Below are 18,782 nucleotides of genomic sequence, written 5' to 3'. Positions count from 1 at the left end.
TGGCCATAGCTTTAGTCTATATCCAGATCACCCGTGGGGCTTGGTAGAACACAATATGCCTACCCCGGTCTCTAAGGTTTGGAGCCCAGCACAAGGCTGCATTCCTGCAGTGGTGTCAGGTGACGCTCATGCTGCAGGTCCAGGGCGAGGACCAAACCCTGACTCCCAGCTCTGTGCTCTGGCCTTGTGATGCTTTGGTCCTCTGCTTTCAAAGGCTGAGAGTGGGGATCTCTTTTCTTGAAACTGAAACTGTCTCAGGGAAGTGGACAAGAGCAGTCATGGCAATATTCTGAGGCCAGGAGCCAGATCCTACCCCTGGTGAATTCTTTCATATCTTTCATGAGATTCAGTCCCTCATCCATTTACTTGTTAAGGAAACCTTTACCAAGTGACTTCTGTGAGAAAAGAGGTGTGCCTGGCCCCAAGAGCACCTACGCACTTTTCTTGTCTGACCTTTTGATACTACCTTACCCAGTCCCATGGGGCTTTGGAGCCATTCTTTCCTTAAGGGAGATCTTGAGAAGAGGAGAGAACTCTGAGCCAGGAGATCCAATACGAATCCTTGTGTTGCTGAGTTACCAGGTAACTTCAAGCTAGCTCACTGTCCTTTTTGGGCCTCAAATTCTTCTAGAAAGTTCAGTGAAGCAGTAGCTAACAAGACTCCTTGTCTAGCCTGTGACTCTGGGACTGGGGTTCTCAAACTGCCTGTGACAGTGTTTGACTTCATTTCTGCTCTTAATCCATGAATACCTTAAAATTATTTATTTGTTTGTTTGTTTATTTATGTGTAGGAATGTTTTGCCTGCAAATGTATGTCTCTGTACCATGTGTATGCATGTTGCCTATGGAGGCTGGAAGAGGACACTGAATCCCCTGGAACTGGAGTTACAGACAGTTGTGAACCATTATGTGGTGCTAGGAATCAAAGCTGGTTCTGGAAGAGGGCCTACTGCTCTAACCCCTGAGCCATCTCTCCAGTCCCTCAACGAATGCTTCTATGCCTTGTTTCCTTGTTCACCTGGAGGAGAATCTGCACACAGGGCATAAAGGGTGTGCAGAGCCATGCTGTCCCTGGCACGCCCATTGCTGGAGGCATCTTACCTGCTGCGCCCTGCCATGCAGAACTTCTTAGCCTTAAGGAGGGGCACGATACCAAACCTTTCACAAATGTGTTGGAAGATGGTGGTTACCACACTGTACTTGTTTGGCAGCAGTTATTATGTGAGCATCAGGATGTTTCTAGTACTTTAAAAGATGACAGTTACATCAAAGGTGTATTTTCATCTCTTGGAAGTAAATATCTATATTAAATACGTGTGTGAGTTTCCAGATGTGGGTATGAGAGAAGCTTTGGGTTGTTTTTAATTCCTTAATATCTGATAAAACCATTAGAATATAGTTTGACCCCTGAGCCTGGTGTGATAAGACATCTAAAATGTTTTTCCTAACTAGTTAACATTGAATGGCATTTGCCTTTACTAAACAGGAGAAAAGTTGGAATTTACTTTTATGGATACAATTATTAGTAAATATGATATTAAACTCATACTTCATAAAAATTTAAAAACAAACTGATCTAAATATCAAAATAATTATAGAATACATATTATATGTAAATATAAAACAACTAAAGTTATCCATATATTAATATTTTTAAATTTAGGAATGATACTTTAAGCCTGTAATGCCAGCACTCAGGAAGCTGAGGCAGTGGTATTGTGAGTTTAAGGTTAACCTGGACTACACAGCGAGACCCTCTCTGGCCTGGGCTACATAGTGAGACCATAGCTCAAAAACAAACAGGGCTGGAGAGATGGCTCAGTGGTTAAGAGTGCTTGCTGCTCAGTAATGAAAATGGGTTTGGTTCTTAGGACGCATGTAGAGAGACACACAAGTGCCTGTAATTTCAGCCAAAGGACCCTTTCTGGCCTCCGTGAGTACACACACACACACACACACACACACACACACACACACATACATGCACATACATAAAAACAATAAGTATTTAACATACAAAAACCAAGCAAATACTCCTACCGTTTCCAGGATGATTCAAAGATGAAAAGATGAGAGACATCAGAGAGCGGCCTCTGTGGTCCTCCTGGCTCTACCATTCTGGATTCTGAGGTATTGAGGGGCCTGAAAACCCTGGGAGTGTAGTGGTTTGGCCAGAGACAGGGACAGGGACACATTGGTAGCCCAGAACTATCATCGGGAGATAGATTGGACATGTTCTTTGAGAACTTTCTCTCTAGGCTAGCAGAGAACTTTCTAACCACTAGAACGCTGGCTGTTTGAGCCAAGGGAACATTACAGATTGTGTGATCTGAGAGTGAGAGTGCTGACCCCAGACAGAAGGCAGAGAGAAAGCTAAAATGGCCACTGCTGCATCCTGGGCTGTCAACTTTGACCCCGGGCTGACCCTGGGCTGATATACTGGCTCCAGTGTTGGAGCTGCCAAGGGCTCAGACCCAAGTGTAGCCCTCTCTCCCATGCAGCTACAATTTCTTTAGTGAAATTTAGTCCTTAGACGGGTGAACCTAGGGCCAGGTCCTGAGACTCCCTGGAGTACTGGTGTGGTGCCCAGCGGTTCTTGCCACCCTCCTGGCAAGATGACATGCCCCATCTAAGTAAGCTGTCATGGAGGCTCCCAGCTGTAATCCTAGAACTAGTGAGTGTGAGGTCAGCCTGGCTGACAGTGAGTTCCAAGGGGCTATATAGCAACTTCCTGTCTCAAAACAACAAACAGAAAACAAATGAACAGAAATAAATAAACAAATTATAGGCACTTTTGGGGGTGGCCACAGAGACCTCTGGTCTGGTCTGAGAATTTCCCATGGACACCTGGGTCTCACCTGGCCCAGAGTGCCTTCACCTCTGCAACAAGTCCAGCCCCTGTGTGGCTTCCTGCTAGGCTGGAGTCAGAGTGCCTTCCCCTCTGCAACAAGTCCAGCCCCTGTGTGGCTTCCTGCTAGGCTGGAGTTTTTCCTGAGTTTTTCATGGCCGCAGTAACAGATGGGCAGCTGACTCGGGGAGGCCTACCCCAGATACTCTGCATTTGGTTTAGGAACAAATGACTTGATACAATTTTTAAAATGTACCAGATTATCCTTCCTAATTTCTCTGTGGTTAAGACTGAAAACAAATGCTTTTATGTACTCAGAATCCACATTGAAAGTGGCCAGCTTAGAATATGCTTAGGCTCTGAGGGAAGCTGGCCTGGGTCTGACATTTATTGCAGATAATTGAGGATAGCTTTTAGTTTCCATAATCACATTAGCTTGTGCTTTTATATGTTAATCATCAAGTCATCAGTTTTGGCCACTCCCCATCTGCCCTCTCAGAGAGAAAGACAGAGACAGAGACAGATGGAGACATGGATACATAGAGACACAGAGAGACCGAGAGACAGAAACAGAGATGGGGAGGAGGGGCAGAGGCACAGGAAAGGAGGGAGGGAGAAATAGAGACGGGGGGGGGGGGGGGGAGAGAGGGAGAGAGAGAGCCCATTTAGGCTGAGTGACCTAGAGCTCCAGTCTAGAGCCCTCTTTCTTCACCCCTCTGTAACTAGCCCTGTCTCAGGCTTCCTGAGTGTTATGGGGTGTTGTCATGAAGCTCAGGATTCCTGTCCTTGAGCAGGTTCTTTGTTTTCTGCTCCTGCCTGTTGGAGACCTTTGCTGTGTGTGTCCTGAGCTTGGCTGTTCACACAGTTCTCAGTATCATGTCAACTTTATGTCAGACCTCCCTATGTCCTTACAAGTCGAGGGAAGTCTCTGATGGCCTTGGCTTGCCTCACTTGAGGAAAGGAGTCCCTATGGTGTGGGTGTGAATGAGTTTCTCTGCTGGGCTTCTCAGAACACTTTCTTTGGCTCCCACCCATTGGGCCAGTTCCGTATTCTCCTTCATCTCTTCTGGCAAAGGAGAGCCTGCCTGTGGGGAGGAGAGGAGAGAGAGGAGACAGAATCCACTGCAGGGTTTTCTACAAGGCTTTTTTCTGTTCCTCTTTCTGGGGAATTTCAGGTGAACATTCTGACTTGTCTCACAAGCCTAGGCTTGCCCACTAGCCTAACCTTGACCACCAGGCTAACCTCGACCACCAGGCTAACCTCAGCCACCAGGCTAACCAACCACCAGGCTAACCTTGACCACCAGGCTAACCTCGACCACCAGGCTAACCTCGACCACCAGGCTAACCTCAACCACCAGGCTAACCTTTGTAGTTATCAGGTTGCCATCTTCTCTCACCTAGACTTTCTGTTGATCTCAAACACTCAACAGGAACACAATTCCTGGAACAGTTCCCGTTCTCTCTCTCTCTCTCTCTCTCTCTCTCTCTCTCTGTGTGTGTGTGTGTGTGTGTGTGTGTGTGTGTCTATCTGTCTGTCTGTCTGTCTTCTTACTGGGCCTTGAGCTCGTTGAGGGAATGTATAATTAGGGTAGCCTTGCTTACTTCTATTTTTTCCACTTCAGTTTTTGCTGCAATTTAACCCAGCCAAAATGAGGAAGGGGCCAGCTCAGACCCTGGGAGCTTGGCCTGATAGAGCCCAGTTAGGCCACCTCCTCCTAACCTCCTGGCCCGGGAAAATCCTCTAAGCTGCCCTAATTACCTGTGGCTTTCCAGCAGATGCTTCAGTGTAAGGAGGGAGGAGATCCTTGGACAGCTGTCCATCACCCTGGGATTAACTCTATGGTTTCTGCATCCTTTCACTAGTCAGCCTGTTCTTGTGGGTATGAGCTCCTTTCAAGCCCTTCTGGGCTGCCAGCTCTCCCCCCAGGCATATATCTCCAAGATAGACAGACAGCTCAGCTTAGTACCAGTCCACCCGAACTTTCTTCCCGTCTGGCATCAGGAGATGGGGTCTATTTAGCTAAGGTCCTTTTCCAGCCCTGCTTAGGCAGAAGCTGTTCAGTCTCCTGGGAAGTCCTTGCTGAGTCTTCTCTGGCTTGCCAGCAAATGATCTTTAGACCTACTACCTTCAAGGATGCTGAGGTACTGAGGGTACCATGTGTGGTTATCAGCACATGGAGCATCAGTGAGTGTGTGCTTTCCCAGTGTCACCTTATATCCCCTCCTTACTGTGTCCAGTGTCATTTCACCTGCATGGAGACCCTCATCTTAGCTTTTTAACAGTACTGCCATGTGCTCTGATGTGGAGCCCCTAACCAGACTTCTGGGGCTCAGGCTTAGTCACTAAATAAGGGATAGAAGGAAAATCCATTCACACAACTCTAGCACAAATCTCTTCTCACTGTCCAAGCTGCAGCAATGGGTGCTCCAGGTGAACATGCAAATGTTTCAGATTTCAGAACATTATCAGATGAAGCGACCTTCCTTGTCACCTGTATGGGGAAGGGCAGGAGTATGTGCACCTTCGCTGTGTAGTCAAAGACAGAAGTATGATAAAGATTCCCCACATACACAGTGTTTAACTTTAAAAACTAATAGTTTGCCGAGGCTCAGTTCTGATGCCTTAAAGCCAACAATTTCAGCCATGCCTAGTGATGCAGGCCTGCAATCCCAGCTACTAGGAGGCTAGGGGAGGAGAAGCCACAGTTCAGACCTGAGTGGGCAGAATGAGTTGAAGACCAGTCTTAAGACCCTGTCTCAAAAACAAAAAACAAAACAAAACCCCATGGATATAGTGCAGAGGTAAAAACTCGCCTCATATAGGCATGAGACCATTGGTTTGATTCTCAGCACACTCCTCCAAAAAAGTCAACAAATTTAAAGTGAACAGTTAGCTGCCCCCTAGATCTGCTGTGTTGTACAGTCTCACCCCTCTCTAGTTTCGGACTCAGCCTTACTGCAGAGGACGTCTCTACCCGCTGAGCAACATTCCCATTCCTATTTCCCTCAGCCCCTTGGTGGCCATTTGTGTGCTTTCTCTGCACAGGTTTAAACATGGATGAAGATTTCACATTAGTGAGAACATAGAACACACAGCTCCTGTGTCTGGCTTTGCTCAGTTTCCGCTAATACCTTACAGGCCCATCCATACCATGGCATTTACCAGTCCTTCCCCTGATGGCTGAGTTCTTCTGCAGTGTGGTTACACACAGTTCCCCTCATCATTCACCTGCTGGCGGACTTGGGTGACTGATGCTGCTGTGAGCAGGGGCACAGTGATGCTGTGAACAATGCCTGTTTCCAGTTCTTGAGGGGATAGCACTGAGGGTGGAAGCGAGGGCCTGCCACCCGTCATGCTGTGATCCACAGTGGCTGGGCCACTTTATAGCCACACTGGCACTGTGTGGAGTCTGCCCTGTCTGGTGCTCGCCTCTTGAGCCTACGGTCTCTCTGCACTCTCTGCACACTGGAGTTGGACAGTAGGTTCTCCATCTTCCTGAATACAAACCTTGGTCTACCCAGCAGGGTCCCAGCCCGTGGCTATGTTTCTCCTTGCTGTTCTGTGTCTCACTTTGCTCTGCCTTCAGCCTCTTGTCTTCTCAGGCTGGTTGACTTGTGAGGTAGGACAGGTGCAGTTTCCTGCACTGTCTGCCCCTGCCTACCTGCTGCCAGGGCTGTGGTTCAGGGCTGGTTGCCCTGTCTTTCTTGTGGCTTCTGTCCTGGAGCCCATGACAGGTACATGTGGCATCTCACTGTCCTCTGACCCCACAGCTGAGATAGTTTTCAGTCCTGCAAAGCTTACAGATGGCTTTCAGGGGTTCCTAATTAAGTAGTGTACTGTTTTCTAGGGCTCCTCAAACAAGTACTATAGACCAGGTAGCTTCAATGACAGACACTCGTTTCCTCCCATTCGAAGCTAAAGTGTGAGATGAAGATGTTCCTGGGATAATTTCCTCTGAGAGCCTGCCCTATAGGTATAGCTGGCCACTTCCTCTGTGTGTCTTCACACACTTTTCTCTCTGTGCCTGTCTGTGTGATGATGTCTTACCAGGCTATTTATGACTGGACTAGAGTTCACGAGAGTGACTGCATATTTCTTCGCTTGCCTCTGGCTTTAAGGTCCTTTGTGTTAGCACTTCAACATGAGTTTGAAGACAACATAATTCATGTGTAACAGGTGTCTGGAAGAGCAAAGCTGCATCTTGGCAAGGGACAGCCTCGGGCGGGTAGAGGAGACCTTGTGATTCTCTGGACTCCTGATGGGTCTCAGAGTGACTCATAAAGGCAAATACCGAGCAAGAGGAGTGGGCGCGAGAATATTGATGGCAGTGAAGAGGGCACTAGGGGCTCTGGGAAGGGGAGAGAACCACTACCCCTGATCAATAATTTATTTCTGGGTACCAGGCAGGAGGGTGTTGCCATGGCAACAAGCCTGCCTGCCTTGTTACCTCTCAGAGTAGCCTCTTCTTATTCAGCCTCTCTCTCTCTCTCTCTCTCCCTCTCTCTCTGTCTGTCTTTCTCTCCCCTTCCTTGCTTTCTAGTTGACATTTTCCTTCCTCGTCACTGTGTCTTCAGAGAGGTTTTGTGAAGTAGAGCCTGTCTGCACCTGGACCCACTCCATCACATGTCTGTTCATTGCAGGGACTTTGGGGCCCTCAGTGGCTATGGCAACTCTCTCTACCAGGTCTATGATTTTCACTTGTATTTCTGAAAGGTCAAAAGTAAGGGATCCTCTCACTAGCTGACCTCTGGCTCCCTTTCTTAGCACAAGAACACGGGGTGTTTTTCATCCGATCTGTCTGGTGGCCTCCCCACAGCTTGACTGCACTGACACTAGCCACACTTTGCTCCCTGTAACAGGTTCTCTTGGACAAAGAGTGACCTTATGAGCAGAGCATCATCCCATTATTAGCTGCAGCAACCAGGCCTCCAGACAGTCTGTGTCCCACACTCTACCCCATTAATTCTGCCACAGGAACTTTGCCTTGGTGCCACATTGCAGGAACCCGGGAAATGTCTGTGTGATTATGGAATAAATGAAAGGATGGCCAGGAACAGGCTGCTTCCTGAGTTCCTTTCCCAGCATTTCCCAGAGGCCCTCTTGGCTCCAACAGCTGTACTAAACGAGACCACTGAACATTTCAAGTTATTGTCTCACACTTTAGAATTTGCTGCTCCCTTGATTCACCAGGTTTCATAACTAATAAGAGATCTGGGCCCGTAATAATCACTCAGGACTCCACATTATTAGTCTTATAATTGCTGCTAAGGGTCTTGTGTTCACTATGCATTGGTAAATCCTTCTGCATAAAGATTAGGGAGATAGACCTCTCAGCTAGAGGCTGCCGTGGAGGCTGGCAGGCTGGAGAGCAGGCTCAGCGTTTCTGATAAGGCGGGAGCTGGGGTGTAGACACATACTAGGAACATCTGTGAGCACCGGGTGGGGGTCAGGATAGGAAGGGAAGGCAGCAGGAGAGTGAGGCTGTTGGGAAGAATGGTCTTACCTCCTCCAGCTCTCCCCTCCCCTTCTGTAGCCTGCAGTTTGTAATCTGATGGCCATGATGTGAGATGGGTGTAGGGTGAGTGGGGTCCACAGCTGGGCTACAGAGGTCCTCTTCTCAGGTTGCTCAGACACACCCCTGCCTCTGCCCTGGAGATCTTTTTCCCACCCTGGCTCCACATCATGAACTGATAGTCTGAGGTGGTGAGGGGCCAGGGCATTGGGTTGAGTGTCACTGGGCAGAGTCCTCTGCACTGCTGTCTCCACTTCGCTGCTTTGCCACCTTCCAGGGTCTCAGCCCCATTGCCTGGGAGAGTTGCTAACTGGGTCCCACGGCCACTATTCTACCGGTTACAGACCATACCTACTAGAATCCAGCACAGACATTTTCTCTTTTTTTTCTTGTGATAAAATACATACACATAGAATTTACATGTAATTTCCTCCTCCCCCACCATGATGGAGTTTGAGCCCAGGGCTTTTCACAAACCAACCTTCTTGTACTCAGCTGCTCCTCAGCCCTGACTTTTGAGAAGTGTTTAATTCATTGGCGTTTAGTTTTAGGACTTTGACCGTCCCCAAAGGAATGCCCCGGCCAGTTAAGCAGTCATGTCCCTTCCTGGGTTCCCAGCTCCTGTTTGTATACTCACATGCTCTTGGACATTTCATATAGCTGGGATCATATACACCAAGTTTGGGTATATGGTTTCTTTCACTCGTTAACATTTGCAAGGCTTAAACCGTTGATCTGGTGAGCGTCAGAACTTGATGGCTTGTCTATGGGCACATTTATCCGCTCATCTGTTGATAAGCTGTTTGAGTTGTTTCAACCTTCTGATGTAAAAAGTGCCGTTGTGAACACTTTTCTGTGTAACTTTCTGCTTGAACACTTTTCAGTTTTTTTGGGGGGGAGGACACACCCAACACTGGAATGGCCAAGTCTTGTATTGACTCAGTGTTTACTTACAGAAGAACTGGCAGGTCTAGGTAACCTTTTCACATCTGGTTTTGGAAACCACGTACTCTGGCTCAGGACTGAGGGCCACTTGAGAGAGGTTTCTGGTTCCTAATCCCTGGTCAGGACCAGGGTTAGACACACGTAACATGGTTAGACACTGTAAGGGCTTATCATGGCAGCTGTGGAGTTCTTTCTCACCATCTTTCTGTTATTGTGAGGTCTTAGCCATGTGCTGTCACTGCCCCGAGCTGCACGTTTGTTTCTTCAGTGAAGCCAGTGCACAGAATCTAATTTTATCCTCCCTGGACAGTAGCCTTGAAAGCCTCCCTTTCTTTGCTTTTGGCACCAAACACTATTCCCAGCTGCAGCACATCCTCTCCATCTTCCCAAGCCTTGGCTCCATCTTTCAGCGTAAGGAAAAGAAAATCATATGTACTGTGATGGGAAGCAATCACACCTCCGTGGGGGCCCTTTAAAAGGTGTGCGGCAGGCTTTGAAGGCAAGGCCATAGAGAGCTGTGGAAAAGCCTGCTCTCAGCTTCAGCAGTGCATTGTCTGCTATGCAGATAGGTTCCCAGGGGACCTCTTTGAAGAAGACAACAAACACTCATTTAAATGTATAAATTCCAATTCATTTGAAAGAAGAGTCAGACAGCTTTCTAGGCTTATCATAAAAAGCTGCTGTGAATGGTTATTGAATTATGTACGCCTTTAGGAAATTAAGGGAAGATTTGCCTTTCAGGAGTTTTAAGGGGATAAAGTCTAAAATATAAATGGGAAGTGTGGTAGGGATGGTTGATACCAACACTGTATCTACTCTGCCCAAGAAGAGCCAGTGAGGAACCCAGGCTCAGAACAGGTGTCCTGTCATAAGGATAGCCGTGAACCTAGGGAGGCTGGCTGGGAAGGGGACCCTGCAGAGAATACTGCTGCATTTGTTGCTTTCCTTTTTCCCTGAGGGTGGGGGTGGGGTGGGCGATGTGAGGAGAAGGGAGGCTGATGAGAAGTACAGGTGGTACCTTGATGAATTAGGTTTTGAATGTTTTAAAAATAACGTGTCTCCTGGACTGTAACCTGGACTGTCAGGGATGCCCTTTAAAAATGAAGCATTTGGAAGGTTCTGGACAAGGTAAAGCACCTAGGCCAGGAATGTTTGACCGGATGGGTGGGAGGGGGTCTCTTCCTTGTACAAAACCGGTAGCTAGCAGTGATGGAGATGAAGAAGAGAGGTCCAGGGAGTGGTCTGGGGCAAGGGTGATGGCTAGAGTCTTTATCAGATTCTCAGGAAATTTCAGAGGCATAGGAGGCTGGTGACACTGTCCTCAGTTGCAGCCAGGACTGAAAGTAGATGACATGGTCAGGGGAATGTCAGAGTCACTCTAACTCGCCCCACAGTTTGATGAATACTGCCCTTAGGGGAAGTAGTTTCTCTGAAAATGCTTTTCCAGCAGCCATTTCTTTGGAATCACATATTAGTGGCTTGATAGCAAAGCAGGGCAGGATGCTGCAGCTTTTTCTTTTCCTAATTTTGAAATTGTGGGTATACAGACACTTAAGTGAGTTTAACCACTTCAGATGAACAATACGGTGGCATTTTCTATAAGCAGAGAGCTCTGTGCAGCAGTGTCTACTGTCGACTTCCAAACTACTGCAGACAGAAACCTGTAACCACCAAGCAGCAACTACCTCCTTCCCATCCTCCAGGCCCTTCATAGCTCTGGTCTAATTTGCATCCCCAATACTCTGTCTCATCCGTAGATGTGAAATCATACCTTCTTTGTTCTTTTGTGTCTGGGTCTTTTCACTTGACTTTTTTAAGATTTCAATTTTTGAACTACGTATTTATCTCTTACTTTTATGTGTAAGTGTGTGGTTGTGTGAGCTGGGTGCTCCACAGGCATGCAGGAACCTGAAGAACAGAAGACATTGGATCCCCTGGAGTTACAGACAGTTGTGTGCTGCTGTATGGGTGTTGGGAATCAAACCCAGGTCCTTTGGAAGAACAGTCAGTACTCTTAACCCCTGAGCCATCTCTCCAGCCCCAGCATACTGTTTTTAAGGTTCGTCCACATTATAGCATGTGTCTGAGCTTCTTTTTTTCTTCATTTATTTGTGATGCACCATACTGACTGAGCCACTTCCAGTCCTCTTTATCTGGGTCCCTGTTTTCTGTTCTCATGACTTTACACATCTAGGGTGAAGGTGCCTGTCATGTAGTGCCTCTCTGCCTAGGTTGCTGGGGGACGATTTCCTGCAGTGCCGCATCATTTGTGCATTCATGATGGTGCAGGGGAGCCCCGTCTCCTCCCACCCTTCCCAACACTGGTTTTTGTTTTGTTTTGTTTTGTTTTAATTTTACTGCTCATAGGCATAGGTGGTGTCTCATTGTGGTTTCACTGTGCATTTCTCTAATAAAAATCTTTTGACATCTTTTTTCTTTTGTGGTTGAATTTTATGGGCCCTTCCTATATTCTGGGCAGTAAGCTCTTTATGGGACATATAACTTGAAAATATTTTCTTCCATTCTATAGGTCTTTTCACTTTTTGGTAATATCTTATAATGCACAAATGTGTTGACGAAGTCCCATTTACCCCACCCCTTCTTTCTCATCGCTTGTGTGACACATTGAAGAATCGGTTTTTACACTCATGGACATTAGATTGATATTTTATTGTATCATGAGAATGATGTGGTTCTAGCTCTAATATCCAGGCCACTGATCCATTTAGACTTAATTTTTTGTTTATAATTGAATTATATACTGAAGGGCTCAACTTTTTTTTTTTTTTTTAATTTTTCATGTGACAATTTAGCTGTCCTAGACAGCCAGTGTTGATGACATTCTCCTCCTCTCATCCAGTGGTAGACTGGGACTCTTGCCACATACATTGTTTATAGATATATATGTTTGTCTGTGGACTCTCAGTTCAGTTCCATCATTCTCTCTGCTTAGCACACTGATCTGACCACCGTGGCTTTTTAAGTTTTGGAATTGGGAAGTGTGAATCTCTGACTTTGCTCTGTTCCTAGCTTGTCTTGGCTGCTTGTACTTCCTATGAATCTGAGTCTTTAGTGTGTCTTTGTGGACATACGTGCTGCTTTCTGTTAGATGGAGCCGAGCTGCTGGGCTTTGGGATAAAGATGGCTCGACTTTGGTGCACACAGACACACCAGTTTCTGACGTGTGCTGATTCCTTCTTCCAGAAGTGCCGTGACGGACCTGTCCCCTGGGCCACATCTGTGCCAGCGCTTACCTGGTCAGCCTTTCCAAGAGCCTCAGTTCTCAGAGTCCAATGCTGCTGTCTGTTTCATGGACGGCGTGAATGCCACATTCCTCCAGCACCAGACCCTAGAGAGTGAGTGCTTCCTGCTTACCCTGCCCACATGCCCCACTCCCCACCCCACTTCTGTCGGTGGCTCCACTCTGTGAACTGGAGATCTGGCTGGTTATGGAGACTGGCCAAGCTCATCATCACAGAGCTAAAGCTCAGCTCACTGAGGAGAACGTTGGTCTTGGAGAATGTATCTGATGACATGTATTCTAGTATGGATGGAGCCTTGGGAGCCATGTCAAGCCCTTGAGAGAGGTCAGTTCTTAGGCACCATGTTTCTTGAGAATGAAGCAATTGCCTTCTTCTCACTCAGAGCCTGAGTCCAGAGAAAGAAAAAGGCCTTTTCCAGTCAGCCCTGCAGCATATCAGAGCTGGTGACTCCCTGGCTTCCCTCTTGTCCCTATCAGCTCTCACACTCCTTCCCTCTCCTCTCCAGTTGCTGACATCATAGGCCAGTAAATGTTTTCTGTGTCTCTCTTGTTACAAGACATTAGATGAGGTGCCTGAGAGACTGCTTCCTGATGGTAAGTTACCATGGCTGCTGGTCTCATTACGAGAGGAGAATGGAGTCCATGCAAGGGCATACATGGCTTGCTTTGGAAACCAAGGGTGGGGCTGCTCACCTCCAGCTGAAGGGCTAGACAGACTTCATGGAGAAGGGAGCATGGCACTCAGCCCTACAGAATGGACCCAGGGCGCTTGTCATGAAGAGATGAAGAAGGAGTCTTAGGGTCAGAAAAGGTGAGGTGTGCAGGTGGCCTTCCTCTGCACCTGGAGGAATGCTACTGTATGTTGTCAGCGAGGCTGCTGGCTGTCCACCTGGGGCAAGAACAGGAGGCCCCTCAGAGGTCACCCGTACAAGAGGCTCTAAGCGCCATTCTGTTTTCAGCTGGAGAGAATTCTAGTAACAGCAAGGGTGCCATGGGGCTTTGAGTCCTTCCTTATCCAGCTTCTGCCTTTGCAAACACCATGAACACACACCATACACACACAAATAAACACCATGCACAACTACATATACACACACAGATAGACATGCCATGCACACAAGGAGACACACAGCTACTCCGCACAGATCTAAGTAGACATGCATTCCACAAGCACACACACAAGACTCAACTTTAAAACACAATTTTATCTAGTCCATCTCACCAGACGCACACATACATACCACCACCACCAGCCTGTAAATCCATCTGCGCGTGCACACACACACACACACACACACACACACACACACACACACACACCAAGATGCCTGTATACACCCGAGACAGGCTTATACCCGTGTATACTGAGTCATACTAAGACATATACTTGCAACAAGACAGACAGACATTCTAGAACAGGTATGCCCACACACCAGGCAGGTGTACTGAGACACTTTAATACACACACTGGGCCACACATGCACACACTCCCTGGGGCACACATGAGACCGAAACCCTTTCCTACACACACACACTAGACCTCCCAAAGACTCACACCTACACACTGGAACAACCACAGTCAGACCCATCTTGCCACGCCTGAGCAGAGACAGGGACATGTGGTCTTGACTTGGCCGTGACTTCTCTAGAGGTTTGCATTAGTTTCATATTCACGTGACTGTCACCAAGTACTTGAGAGAAGCAGCTCAAGAGAGGAATTGTTTGCTTTGTGCATGGTTCCAGAGATTTTAGTTCAGACGTGAGCAGAGCAGCTCACGTCACAGCAGGCAGGAAGCAGAGAGGCTTTTTCCTTTCCATTTGATTCCATACAGGCCCAGACTGTAGGGCGGTGCTCCTCTTATCCTTCCATTTCACTCTCTCTGTAAATACCCTCACAGACGTTTCCAGAGATATGTTTCTTTAATCTCCTCTTCTCAGTTTCTTTACCCTGGTTTTCTTATCCTATCAAGTAAACAGTCACGATAACGCATTTACCTAGCTGGCTTCAGTGACCAACTTTTCCACAGCTGCTGCCAGTCTGTATATTTTAGGGCTCAGTCCTGAACAAGCCCTGATCTCAGGGGTGGTTGTATCCCACCTGCCCCTCAGTGCCAGGCTATCTACAGCTCTGAGAGGGATGCCCCATTCCTGCTTAAGCTCTTCAGACACAATCTATCACGGCCGCAAGTTCCCTGTTGTAAAAACATTTGATTTCCAAACTGGACCAGATTATGTAGCCAGAGGTCAGCTATTAGCTGACAGGCATGAGTGGAGGGCTTCTGGCCTCTCAGCCCACCCCTGTCCTCTCTGTCTTGCAGCCTTTGGCCACAAGAGCTGGCAATCCTCCAAGTCGTGGTATTGCAGATCTATTCCAACATGAAAGAGCCAGAAGGTTGGGCTTGGTACGTGAGGTCATTTGGGGGAGGGGTAATGGCCAGCAGGCGGGTGACCCCAACAGCGGAAAGCAGTGGAGAGCACAACTCAGCTGCCTGGCCAGGATGCCATGAGTGCTCCTCCAGGCCCGCCAGCTGTCACTGCGACCATTCAGTGTCGGTATGCCTGCTGTCCTCTGCAAATGTGACCCACATTCAGGTGGGCCAGTGGCTCCCTTCTGTGCTCACATGCCTCTGCTGCCCTCAACTTCTCTTCACTCTTGTTCTCCCCACTCGTTTCCCTGCTGGGGAGCTGGCTCCCTGGGGTGTGGGAAAGGAGGTGTGCCTCCAGGAAACTTTGAGAAGTCACTGATGGGCTGCCTGGAAATACACCAGGGGAATGACAAAATATGGTGGAAGTGTTGGACTGAACTCCTGCAGCAGGGAAGTAGAGGCAGTGATGGGAGAAGCTGCTTTCTGGGTCTCCCCTACTCCATAGCCACCAGGGGGTGCACCTGAAGGCCCACCCAGCTTCCTCAGAAGCAAAGCTGCCTCTGTCTGTTTCTCGGTACTGTGTCCACTCATCTGGAAGAAGGACTGCTTCTGTAGGGGGCAAATTCAGCCAACCAACCCCCCCACACCCTCTCGGTTCCAGCTCTAATCCTATGCCAACACCTTCCCACCATGTACTCTTCTCCATCTCCCTGGCCCCCACAGATGTCACTAGCCATGTTTGTTGTAGGCCAGAGAAATGGCTCAGCAGCAGCCCTAGAGAGAAGCCCTGGAGGGAAAGATGCTGACTTAAAGAAGCCAGAGGCAAGAGCTGTTGACCCGATCAATGCCTGGCATGATGGGCAGACCAGATGAGCATGTCTCACAGGAATGGCCACCTCCAAAGCTAAGGCCACCATCTTCAGTGTGCTCTAACCACCGTACTCTGTCAACAAAAGTGATTTATGTCCTTTTCAGAAAATTTAGAAAATATGGACGTAAAGGGGAAAATACACATTATCTGTAATTTTACTATGAGTGACAATCATTCTATTTTTACCATATATTTTTTCCATTTATTTTTCTATTTTATTAAGATATTATCCTGTATTATTTTATCATTGTGTTTTATTGCTTATGATGATGAGAGTTTAAGCCTTTAAAATACCACCATACATCTCAGACACCGTCGTTTACTAAATCTTTGTAATTTAACATGTAAATAAGAAAACGAAGGCCCAGAAAGACTAAGTACCTTGCCCAAAGTAACACAGCCTGTAAAAGACAGAGCCAGATTTTGAACCCAGATCCTTTGGTTTGAGAATTTATAATTTCTATTTTCTTTTAAACTGTGGACATGCTGTAATTGTTTGTCATTTTCCCCTAGCAATAGCTGTGTTCTATTATTTTCCTTCTTTGTCTTTATGGAAATATCTTTTCATGCATGTGGATTTGAAATTATGGGCCTAACTAATATTCAGAAAAAAACATCTGTCTGTATGAACATGTGTGGATTTTTTCCTTGCCATTCTTCCTTAAAGAATACGACATTGTTTAAATTGTACGAGGAATTATAAGTAGTGTGGTGGTAATTAAAAGTATGCACAGGTTCTGTGCAGACATAGTATCTTACATGGAGGGCTGTGTGTCTGGTCTGGGTGTCCACGGGGGCTTGGAACATTGCTCCCATAGGTTCCAAGGGCATCTCTATTCCCAAGAGCTTTGACTTAGTATTACCACCATCCTTGATTTTTCATTTAATGTCCACTTCTGGAAATGAAGTTTATGGAATAAGGGCCGTAAACATTTTGAGGATGTTTAAATGTTCTAGACTTCCTGCTCTCCAAAGGAGGGTTTGGAGAAACCATGACCCACCCCAGCTTGCCCATCAGAGGGAAAACAGGGCAGTGGGCCAGTTGGAAGTTGGTTTCTGAAAGGCCACTGTGTGAATTGGAGGGGTGTGTCATGGAGTGTCATGGAGTGTTGAATGGAAGAGAAAGGCCTGGCTCAGACCTTTACACAGAAGTGGGCCAGTGGGCAGAGGCTGTGGAGAGAGAGCCCTGTCTACCTCAGATAGACCAGCATTGGTGTTGGGTAACCCTGGCATGGGTTCACATAGGACGTGAGCATAGGGCAGGGCTGGCTCCAGGGCTTTTACACAGCTTCCCCCACACACACACATTATAACTGGGGGTTCTTCCCCCGACTGTCCCTACCTTAGGGAGCCTGGTCCAGGCTGGCACCTCTCCCCATCTATCCCCTCAGACTGAGGAGCACAGCCTGGCTTGTGTCACAGGCCACACAGATCCTCCATTATGCATGAGGGGGACACAGCGGTGAGAGAGTGAGCTAGGCTGAGGGAAGGGACAAGCCGTTATTAATAAACAAGTTATTGTATGGTGTTCCATTTACAGAACTCGTGGTGGACTTGAGATAATAAAGCCCTGTTTATGTTACACAGGGCTGGGAGGTGGCAAGTGGGGGCTGGCAAGGAGCAGGGGCACCAGGGATGATTTTGATTCCTGCTGGAGTAGGGCTGCAGTCTTTGCTCTACAGAAGGCCAGCACTCAGGGGAGAGGGTCTAGCTGGGATTTTACTCAGGCCAGCTTTCAGCATCAATTTGTCCCCAAGGAGGGCATCTGCCTGTGAAGAATCTGGACAAGCTAGGAGAGGTGGGTGGTAAGCTCTCTCCTGCTCTTGGCCTCCTGCCCACCCCTCCCCCATTCTGCTCTGACCTTCTGAGGCTCCTTGGAGGTGTGTTCTGGGACAGCCTCACCCAGGGGTTTGGTCAGGATTAGCAGACAGGCTAGAAGGTGGGGGTTGGGGGGGTTGGTGAGGGTCTTGCATGTTCAGCAGGCTAAAGTTTTAGGAGAAACTGGGCAAGGAACAAGAATCCAAAACCCTGGTGAGGGCGGGCAGGGGCACCCTGGTCTGTGAATGAGGGCTGCTTAGGGAAGAGAGACACTGAAGATCTGTCAGGGGACTGATTTGGGGGTGCACATTCAGTCACAAAGACTATGTTGGTTCTGTGTCTAGTTGTTTCCTGGGTGAGTATCCTCTGCTATTGTCTACCATTTTCTCTGGGCATCTGGATTCCAAGCCACTGCTCCCTCTAGCTGAGGCTGTCTGACCTCTGGATGTCAGGGCAGAAAGAGGCAAAGCTGCTTTTGGGAAGAGCTGGGAATAGTCTTTGTCAGTTGGCTTCTTGGGAAGAGAATGTGTGCTGGTTCTGAGAAAACTTGGTTCCTGTCATTTCTGAATGGGAACAGGGAGCCAGATCTGGTCAGGTCTGAGTCACTTGGCTCTGATGGCCAACTCCTGGTCCTGGTTGTTTGGGGCAGCTCTTTGCTGGCACTCCTCAGAGGGAGAAAACTGCCTTCCAGGACAGCTTTGTCTAAGAGGAGGTGTGCCAGTAGGATGGGTTGATAAGATACCCTCATGGATGCAGGCTCTTTAAGGCAGAAGTTTGGATACAGTGACTTTAAAGCTGTTTGGGTTGAAGATTCAGTGATTTGTTTAGGTCAGAAAGACCACATTAGATCCAGAAGGAGCAGACCCTAGGTACTGGAGGAACATTGTATCGCCAGCTGAACCCTGAGGGCTCAGCCTCTCTGAAAGCACTGCTTCCTCAGGAGCAGTGTCTAGCATGCTCCCTCACCATGGAGCACAGCACACCCTCTCCCGGCTTCTGTGCAGCCTGAGGAGGAGACATGGAACAGAATCACAGTTCTCCCAGCCCCCACAGTCCAAGGCAGCACATGCTGGCCCTGAGAGCAGGCTATTTCTGTGATGTACATGCCAGGCCACCTGCTTTTCTGCCTACAGAGGGTATGACCTGTATTATCAAC

The 18,782-nt window shown here is 47.9% G+C and overlaps 1 protein-coding gene across 5 annotated transcripts in view; it reads left to right on the top strand.

The window, feature by feature from the left end:
- The window catches only part of Nfasc (neurofascin), a 168,309-nt gene that overhangs the window by 13,789 nt on the left and 135,738 nt on the right, over positions 1 to 18,782 (top strand). Inside the window, exon 1 of one of the 5 annotated variants that reach the window (XM_055598207.1) lies at positions 12,634 to 12,665. The exons of 3 other annotated variants lie outside the window; for them this stretch is intronic. The gene's annotated coding sequence lies outside the window, so the exon portion shown is untranslated. Of the gene's footprint in view, positions 1 to 12,633; positions 12,666 to 17,570; positions 17,607 to 18,782 lie in introns of those variants that run through there. One more of the 5 variants, XM_055598203.1, reaches the window with a different exon arrangement.

This window comes from Psammomys obesus, unplaced genomic scaffold, assembly GCF_907164565.1.
Source record: "Psammomys obesus unplaced genomic scaffold, mPsaObe1.curated_primary_1811, whole genome shotgun sequence".
In the NCBI taxonomy this organism is placed as follows: domain Eukaryota; kingdom Metazoa; phylum Chordata; class Mammalia; order Rodentia; family Muridae; genus Psammomys; species Psammomys obesus.
Note: the sequence above shows the minus strand (reverse complement) of the source record. Positions and strands in the feature narration are given on the sequence as shown.